This window comes from Accipiter gentilis, chromosome 20, assembly GCF_929443795.1.
Source record: "Accipiter gentilis chromosome 20, bAccGen1.1, whole genome shotgun sequence".
Lineage (NCBI taxonomy): Eukaryota > Metazoa > Chordata > Aves > Accipitriformes > Accipitridae > Astur > Astur gentilis.
In genome coordinates, this window is record NC_064899.1 from 11,559,464 (window position 1) to 11,569,675 (window position 10,212).

A 10,212-nucleotide genomic window follows, 5' to 3' on the forward strand; every position below is an offset into this window, starting at 1 on the left:
ACATTGGTCTGTTACTTGATGAGGTCGGTCACCCCACAAATAGGGACATAGACAAAGCAGAGACATTTAATGCCTTCTTTGCCTCTGTCTTTAACACCAATGATGGGCCCTGGGACCTCCAGAGCCCTGTGTTGGAAGACTGTGACTGAGGGAATGATAAACTCCCAGCTGACTCTGAACTTGTTTGAGCCTTGCTGCTCCAGCTGGATGCACACAAGTCTATGGGGCCCAGTGGGATTCATCCCAGGGTACTGAAAGAGCTGGCCGATATCATCACGGGACATCTCTCCGATATTTTTCAATGGTCTTGAGAATCTAGAGAGGTCCCAGTTGACTGGAAATTGGCAAATGTGTAGGTCTTCAAGAAGGGTACAAAGGAAGACCCTGGTAATTACGGGCCTGTCAGTCTCACTCAGTGCGTGGTAAACTATGGAGAAGGTTATTCTGGAGTTATTGAAAACCACTTGAGAGTTAATGCAGTCATTGGTCATAGCCAGCACAGGTTCACGAGGGGAAAGTCCTGCTTAACTAACTTAATTTCCTTTTACAACAAGGTGACCCATCTAGTTGACCAAGGGAAGCCAGCAGATGTGGGGTTTGGATTTTAGCAAAGCTATTGATACTGTCTCTCACAGTATCCTTCTGGACAAAATCTGCAGCATACAGCTAGACAAGTCCACAATATGTTGGGTGAGCAATTGGCCAAGAGGTCAGGCTCAAAGAGTTATAGTGAATGGGGTTACATCAGGCTGGTGGCCAGTCACCAGTGGGGTTCTCCAGGGCTCAATTTTAGGGCCAGTGCTCTTTAATGTTTTTATAAATGGTATGGATGCAGGAATCGACTGTACATTAAGTAAGTTTGCCAATGATACTAAACTAGAAGAAGCTGTGGACTCCCTCGAGGGTAGAGAGACCTTACAAAGAGATCCGGATAGACTAGAGAGATGAGCAATCACCAACTGTACAAAATCTAACAAAAGCAAGTGCTGGATTCTTCACCTGGGATGGGGTAATCCTGCTTATATGTACAAACTGGGGGACAAGAGGCTGGAGAGCAGCCCCACGGAAAGAGATCTGGGGGTCTGGGTTGGTGGCAAGTCGAATATGAGTCAACAGCGTGCCCTGGCAGCCAAAAGGGCCAACCCTGCCCTGGGGTGCATCAAGCACAGCATAACCAGCCAGGCAAGGGAGGGGATTGTCCCACTCTACACTGCACTGCTGTGGACCCCCTCCAGCACTGTGTGCGGTTTGGGGTGCCTCAATATAAAAAGGACATCAAACTATGGAGTGTGTCCAGAGGAGAGCGACCAAGAGGGTGAAAGGCCTCGAGGGCAAGACTTACGAGGAATGGCTGAGGTCACTTGGTTTGCTCAGCTTGGAGAAGAGAAGGCTGAGGGGTGACCTCATCACAGCCTACAACGTCCTCAAGGGGGGCAGCGGAGAGGGAGGTGCTGATCTCCTCTCTCTGGTGACCAGCGACAGGACACGAGGAAATGGAATGAAACTGTGTCAGGGGAAGTTCAGGTCAGACATTAGGAAGAGGTTCTTCACTGAAAGGGTGGTTGGTCACTGGAACAGGCTCCCCAGGGGAGTGGTCACGGCACCAAGCCTGTCAGAGTTCAAGGAGTGTCTGGACGATGCTAATAATGGTTTAGTTTTAGGTAGTTCTGTGAGGAGCAGGGAGTTGGACTTGATGACTCTTATGGGTTCTTTCCAGCTTGAGATATTCTATGATTCTATGACCTAAGGCTATTTAGTGCAACAGCTCTACATCGATGGTGATCAGTATTTGATATTCAGAGAAAGGTCCAAAGAAATCTTGAATTTTCTAGTCATGGATTAATTTCCCCTCAAGCACTTAAAAATCTAGTGACTGTTTTGGTTTTGATCCTAACCACTTGCCTCAGCCCATGAACAGCTAGGACAATTTGCATGAATGCACCTTCACAGCGATGACTGAATGCTGCCAGGCAATGTTTTCTGTGCGACAACTGCATTTGAACTTGATGGCTGAGCCTTCATGAGATATTTATAATTATCACTACAGAATCAGCTTCTGCTGGAAGCTTTTGTGACATGCAGCCTAGCTCATGGTGTTATACAAAATACCTTTATCAGAGATTCTGTGTTAGCAGTTTTAAAGAGAATCTTGCAGTGGGATATAATCACATAGTCTGCTTTTTAAAGTAAGTCAACCTATAGTAAACAAAAAGAATACCTGAAGTCTACACCTTGTTTGCATGCACTGCCTCTGGCAAAAAAGCATCAGAGATATTTTTTCCACATCCTAAGAGGTCATGGTAGGTGCACGCAGAGAGGGAAACCATAGGATCCAGATGGAGAAGTAAATTGACTGTGAGGGCAAGGTGATAGCCAAATTCTTCTACAGCTCTTTATTGCTATTGCTAGGGTAATGGGTCCTGTGCTCCAGGGGCAACACGCTGCAGATCTGGGGCAGAGAGGTGACAGCCATCTTATTGAGAAAGCCGGCTGTGCTAGATTGCACCCTCACACTGGGAGGGAAGGTCCATATTGGCACCTGCTTTGCAGTACAAGACACAGTCTGACAATAATGGCCATGCTTGACTATTAGAAAATTTTTTTGTTGTGGGGTTAATGCATTTGACTTTTTTCAGCCCCCCCTGCCCCCCCCCCCCCCCCCCCCCATACGCTACATCCATTCCTGGGATGGGAATATGTATTTGTCCATGGTGGCATTTAGCAGAGAAACACCCTAATCCTGAAAAAAACACTGGTGATTTTGTTCAGGAATGAATTTTGAGACTGAACAGCTCATTATCTAACCCTCTTTCCTGAGCCATAACAAGCTATTCTGTCACTGGAATCCATGTACTTTAAAAACCAAAAAGAGAGAGCATTCGGTGCATTCAGCATGTGAATGTACACGTAGCAAAAAACCTGGGGTCTCTCTGTTGCCGTATGCACAGCTTGTTGCTTTAGTTTGTGTTACAGATGCCCTGCCCTGGTCCATGGGTCTCCTGCCACTGTCTAGTGAAGCACAACCACAGCAGATTTGCTTCCCTTCTTTCAGAGATGCCGCCTCGGCTAGCTGATATGGCCCACTTCATAAATTTCTGCTGAATGCCCCCAGATGTATATTTTGCACACTCAAACGTGCAAGAGAAAGAAATACCAACATGCAGGTACCTTATACTACTCTTCACCCTTTTTCTTGATCAGCTCAAAGTAATACGATGAATAAGTACAGGGTTTTGATGGTTGTTTTGGCTGAGCAGGAACTTCGGGGCAGAAAAAAAAGAATCGGGATTTGCCCAAACACTGCAAGTGAAGAAGAAGAAACCTTTTTGGTTTTTAATTTCATTTCCTCTTTTAGAATAAAATTTGCTAAATTTTAATGTGACAATTTTGAAGTGGGAAATTAAAATTTAAATGCATTTTTTTTTTACTACAAAATATTTTTGACTGGACAATTTTGGCCCATTTGAGATAGCATTTTTCAGTGAATAAAGTGTTTTATGAAATAATATTCATCCTTCCTGAATATTTTCATATACTTTTCCATATTATCTGAATTTGCAGTAGAAGAGCTTATAAAGAATGATATTAAATCAGTTCAGGAATAAGTTAAGAAAACTCTTACCTTGAGAGACAGAACCTAAACTTAACACAAAGCTTCTACTTTATGTGCACAATTCCAGCTTTATGCCAAGAGATTAAATATCATAGAGTGTATTGCTCTGAATTTCTGGTTCGAAAGGAATAATTTGCACATTAGTTGAATTTTGTGTGTTTGTCCCAAACCAGCAATCACACAGTATTTATATAAAGTTAGGCTTTCTCAGTCTTGAATAGTTTCTTGGGACACATAATTTCAGCCCATTTATTCTGTGTTGCTTTGAAGAGTGCAATGCTACATCTGGCAAAAGTTTGCCATGTTCACTGTAAATTAATGTTTTTCCAAAAAAGAGAATAATGATAGTCTTTTTCACTACGGATTAATTGAATAGGTGAGGTTTGTCAGCTATTTGGAAAGTTGAATAGGAACGTACATTTCAGAGTTTCCTTTCTCTTTTCTGTTTTGTATGTCCTAGCTTAAATGAAAGACGGCAGTCAAAGGCAGACTTTGGATAATTGATTTGTAACTAAGATAGACTACGAAAGGCAGGATTTTAATGAATTAGTAAAAATTTTGCCATCAATTTCAAGAGAGCTTCCATAGCTGAGGAATGACTAAATGTTCATACATTTACAATGTATTTGCTGTATACCAGGTGAGCTTTAGCAATATATCCAACAGAAGACACTGCATTTCTAAAAATGATATAGTTAAAGAGTTTCAGAGCATTACTGTTGGTAATTAAATACAAATAAACTTTTATACTCTTTTTTTTCTTTACATTTCTTAGAATAAGCTTGCCAAGAGCTTGAGAAGAACTTAGGGAACTGAATTGGTATTTCAGAAAATGAGCTGATTCAAATGAAGGTATAAAAGTAAAACTTCTAACAGGTTCCACAAATCATCTCTGCCTGAGCGGTAAACCTAGGTAGTGTCAGACAAAATTATGATCCCTACTGTATGTGAAATAACTTAAAAGGAGAATGTACACTCTTGCATTAATGTAGCAATGGGAGAGTGAGAAATGCTGATGTCTCTATGCAGCCATAAGGTAGTAAGTCTGCTCACCACTTTTATTTCATTTCAAAAAAGTAAATGAATAAAAGTTCAGACATGAAAAAGGTAAAGTGTAATTACTGTCTGAATTCAAAGAAGCAGTCTGCACAATAACCCCCACGGAAGATAAGAAACTTACCATACACATGCAGAAAAGGGGACACGCCCTTAGGCTAGTAAGCATGAAAAGAAATCGATAAAAAGCCCTGAGTTAGACTAGAATATTCATAGGAGTTTGGTAGCTTTCTAAAAGTACATGTCATTCTTTTCAAGAAACTTGTTCCAAAATGTAGCTTATTAATTGTATCTGCCGTTAACATCTGCAGTGTCGGCTTGGAAACCCTGTTTTGGATAGAAAATGCAATGTGATGGAGCTAATAAAAGACAATACAGAGTTAAGCTGCCTATGAAGTTTGACCTTTTCTTTAAATGGCTTGTCTTTTAGAATTTTGATTCAAGTTGGTCTCTAGTCCTGGGAAGTGCTCTGAATTAATGGTAATAGTGAGAACCGCACCATTCTGAGTATTTTGTGAGATCGGCTGCTGTATACATTTGTAGTTTAGGTGCAGATTGTAGAGGCCAGGCAAGGATTACTTTCCTGTGTAAAAACCAACCCACTGAGATGTCAATTATTCTCTGAGGAAGAGATAGATTGTATTTTGCACAGTGTCTAGGACAATGGGGTCCCGTGCTCATTTGGTTCCTTCACATAAATATATAAAACACTTGATATCAAATTCAGTGATTAAAAGTAATGGACCCCTAATTCTGCAGATACTTGCTCTGCAGACAGCAATAGACTGTTTGGAAATCATGTGCCTTTAAACAAAATTGCCCTTCATGCCACTGAGTTTCTAAAGGCATTAGAAAGGTTTCAACTTGCTACTTTCATTAATTTTGTGCCCCAATGTATGGAAAATTATCTCTGAGGAGGTAGGGCAAATGTAAAGAAAATAGTATCTTTTTTTCAAATGAGAAGAATTTCTGCTATTCAACAGAACTGGCTTTTAAATTGCTTGTTTGCTTAATATAAAATACTTAGACATTCTCATATAGCAAGCAGTGGGAGTACATCCTCATATCTGATAATATAAATAGACCTATAATACTTCATCCTTGTTTCTCTTTTCTGTCCTTTAAATTAATTGGAATGTAATTACATGTCTTCCATGTCTACATGACCCTAGCACAGAAAACTACTCTCTTCTGGATCAGAGTGATTTGAATTACTTTAATGCAAAAATCACTTGCTGGAATTTTAATGACCTTGCTAACGGTCATTTGTGTGGACTTTGTACTAGGTGAGGTGGAAAAGAAGCTGATGGCCCTCACAAAGAGCTTGCTGTACTTCATTGCAGAAAATCCTATTCATACTACTAGTTACCCACATAGACAGATATTGTAAGAGCTATTTTTAAAGAAAAGTCTCCTAGGACTTAGCAGTGCTTACTCTTCCCAATAGATGGGAGTCACACACATAACTACACCTGTAAAACTTGAGGGGAAGGTTGTGCCCTTCCCATCAGTAGCTTCTCAGCTGAAGCTAGGGCTGCTTTCCTTCCCCGTCTGATTTTCCTTGATTCTCAAATCCTCTGTGGGTTTGACAGGGGATTTTAGCTGCTCTACCAGCTACAAGAATGTATCTTTATAATCTAAAGTAAGCAGAGTTACTCCATTTTGTGGAAGAGTTGTCTTAAGGAAACCATGACCTGTTTTATGTGAGTGTTGCAACTTTCTCTTTCTCAGTACTTTCGGCCATGATGTGGAGTTCTGCTTGTAACTGAATTAGTCTGTCACTAAGTATGTCATAATTCATATAGGTTTAGTGACACAAATAATCTAGTTCACTCCTGTAACTGTATTGTACTATTCTCCTCCTGGTTTGATAAGCATTTTCTAAAATGACAAAGAAAACCTCCTCATAGGCAGAGAAAAAAGTTGCTTGTTTGATTTCTTTCAAAGGAGTTCTGAATTTCATTTATAAAAGAAAGTAGGATGAAACAGCATTTTTTAGGAAAACATATAACATGTGATCTGCATTTACTTAGTGTTTCTGACTGAGCTTGAAGACAACCAGAAAAAACACTCGGAGTTCTTAAAATAAGATACCAGGGAAGTTCTGTTTAATATTAGCAGCGATAATTGTTGGAAATTTTTGCCTTTCTCAAAAAGAAATCTAGATCAGACAGTTCTCCCCAGGATGTAGTTATCTACCATGTTAATTCTGAGTAAGCTTTTAAAAGCTTCCCAGGGTGATGAAAAATCACTTTGATTGTTTGGGGTTTTTTTAACAAGTTTTTTCATTTTTCTCTGATGTTCTCTACCTAACTAATTTCTGTAGTCTTTTCATTTTTCTTTATTTTGATACTTTTTTAGTTATCTGCAGCAATGCACAGTATCTTAAGGTATAGCACTCTGCCTTATCAGTATATGTTTGTTCAGGCTAATAGTCCCTGGAGGGATTTTAGCTTGTTTTCTGTTTTCCTTTGCTGGAAAGGAAATGTAACATGCATTTAAATTGTCTTCGTTTCCTTTGCATCCCATGTTTACAGTTCTCTCTACCTCGTTCTTACACATCATTATGTGAGGAAGAAATCTCATCTGTTTCTCACACAGTGCCACGGTAAAATTCACTCTGGAGTAGGGGGCTAACTGAGTGAGCCTGCCCACAAGCTGTTTGACATTCTGGTTTACATGGCTGTGGAGACTCCCTTTCTCATCAAAGATTCTGCCATAAGGCATGTCAGGATCCTTTGGTACTTTTTTTTATCCTGTTCTCCCAGAAAGTATTGGCTCCATCAAGGAGTGTAGAAATCTTCCTACTGTTCTAACCTCTTCCTCCCTGCTTACAACAGCTGTCTAGGAAAAGTCTAAGCAAACTGGATCTCATAGAGAAGCAAAGATATCCCTGGGTTTTCGTTTTCATTTTACAGATATTTTTTTTTTCCTTATATAACTACAAGGTCTTCACCTGTTTCCAGTATAAGCTCTTGGATGGCCTAAATTCGTTTGTCTCCCTTCCACCTATAAACTCCAAGACCAAAATCAAAGAAAAAAACCCAGCAATGCAGTGTTTGTTTGGACACAGCATCCAGTACTGTGGTCATTGCTGTTTAATTCTCAAAGGTTTCAATAGACCCTCTAATCTCTCAATTAAACATTTAGCTTAAAAAAAAAATCTTTCTTTTCAGTACAAAGACAGATTAAATATTACTAATATGGTAAAGGATTTCAGGTGTAACTTGAGGCGTCTGGGGATTTTCTTGGCTATCTATTCTGCTGAAGAAAAAGCATCTTCTAGCCCAGGTTGGTTTCTCAGCAATCCTGCTCTGCACCGTGTTATGACAATGTGATTCACATGTTACTCTTCTACCACGGCTACCTTCTTTCCCTCCTGTTCTTTTTCTAACAACTTTAGAAGACGGAGTTTTGAACACCATAAATGCAAGAGATACTCCATTTAATTTATTGCACTGCTCTCATATACCCATTCACCCTTTCCTTTTCATGAAAGTCTGCTAGACAGAAAATTATCAGCCTCTGTCACAGGCAGCCATAAAATCTGCACTCCAGCAGTAGAGAGGAAAAGGATTTATAGTGCATACTTCCTCATCCTGAAAAGAAAAGAAGGGAGACTCTTCCTGAGTTTAATGAAAATGACCCTTCAGTGAGGACCAGAAGTTCTGAGTAATGACCTAACACAGACCATCCCCGCTATTCAAAAAAGGAATTGATTCATGCCCCTGAATTTTCTAAGATGACTTTTTCTGTAAGAACTTTGCAAATAAACTATTTCTGCTTTCCAGTGGGTCAGCTTCAGTATAAATACAGTCTTCTAATTCAGACTTTTTAAAGTACCAGAGATCTTCAAAACAGTACCAGCAGTTGCAGCAGTTGTCACAAGATGAAATGGGGTATTCTTGTCACCATATGTTGATGACTGATGTAAAGAGATTTCCAAGACACCAAATCACTGCAGACGCATTATAGCTCTTCAAAAGTCTAGACATTTTGTATTTTCCCTTTCTGTGCCCAGTTCTTAGAGAAAACAGTGACAATTTTGGATTACATGTCAGTGAAGATGTGCTTACCTCAAGACAGCACTCTCAGGTTTGTCCTTTAATCTACAGTCTTATCCTGAGACCGCTGCTGGCCAACTCATTTGTCATATGACTCAGTGCCTCTACTTTATGTCTTATACCAGATTGTGACTCCAGTATTTCTAGTTGTTTTCAAATAATTTCACTCCTATGGAGGAAAACAATTCACAAGGAGGTTAAGCACTCCCTGCTGAACTGGCAGAGTCTATCCAGGATTTGTCTATGCTAAAAACCAGAGTTCTTTGAGGAGCTATCAAAATGAATGGAAGTCATGAAAGTCCACTATGCAGCCACACAACTGGACGCTACCTCTGTTAACAGACCTCAAGCTGCTTTGGGCTTTCTTGAGGAGTAGCTCCTACCTCCTGTACATGGAACTATATGGGAGAGCACAGGGCAATACAGAATATGACTGCACCATAAGGAACTGACACAGAAGTAAGTGTTTATAAATATATGTGCGTGTCTGTGTATGTGCAGAACATTCAGGAAGGGTTAAAATAACCTGGTTTTCAGTAACTGTATATAGGTAAGCCCCTCCAGACATAAATTATGCATCTTGTACTGTGGCTACTAAGCACAAAACTCTCTCTGTAAAGGTACTGAAGAAATGATGTCATGGTAACAGCAGTAGTCTAGTAATTTGTGAACCTGTCATATGCACAAAATGTATAATCAGAGAATTAAGGTATAAGTGCAACAATACACAGAATTTGGTATGCAAGTAAAGGCTGGCATCCTTAAAACCATAGAAATTAAACACAAACCAGGTGGATGCAAACATAGGTCCCGTAACTGTAAACCATTGGGAGTGTAAATTTACAAAACTGAGTGGTAGGTTGTTTGGAGTTTTTGGAATGAATTGACTGTACTTTCTTAATATATTTGTTCTGCATCGAGTTTCTATCAAACTATGGTTTCTGTTCCCTCTTATTTTATCAGACATGTTCAGATCTAACTGCATGTCATTGCCCCCCCCGCATCACCAAAGGGTTTTAGTCCCCCAAACTCTGCAAGCATAAGCCTTTAAGGGCATGTGCCATCCAGCACTAGAGGATGGCGCACGCACTGGAGACAGGGCCCTGACCACAGCTGCTGGTATCTTCCTTAATTCAGACAAGAAAAAAATCCTGATTTATGGAGGCTCCTAATCAATGTATTTCAAACCTGATAACCTTTTTGCACGTATAGCACCAGTCACTTTACAGTATGAGTTGAAGAAGCGGCCATATGACTTTTCTATTGGAATAACAACAATCGCCCTCAGAAGCGAGCGGACTGGAAGAGAAAGTTGAAGCTAGTTAGTAACTTTCCATCTCACATTAACTGTAGGTTATACCCCCACTCTGAGGACTTTTCTGAAAAACTGAATTGAAGTGACTTGACGTCATCCAAAACAGCTGCTTTTTTGTCACAATGCAACCTTGGGCTGTCACTAAATGATGATCTGTCAATTTT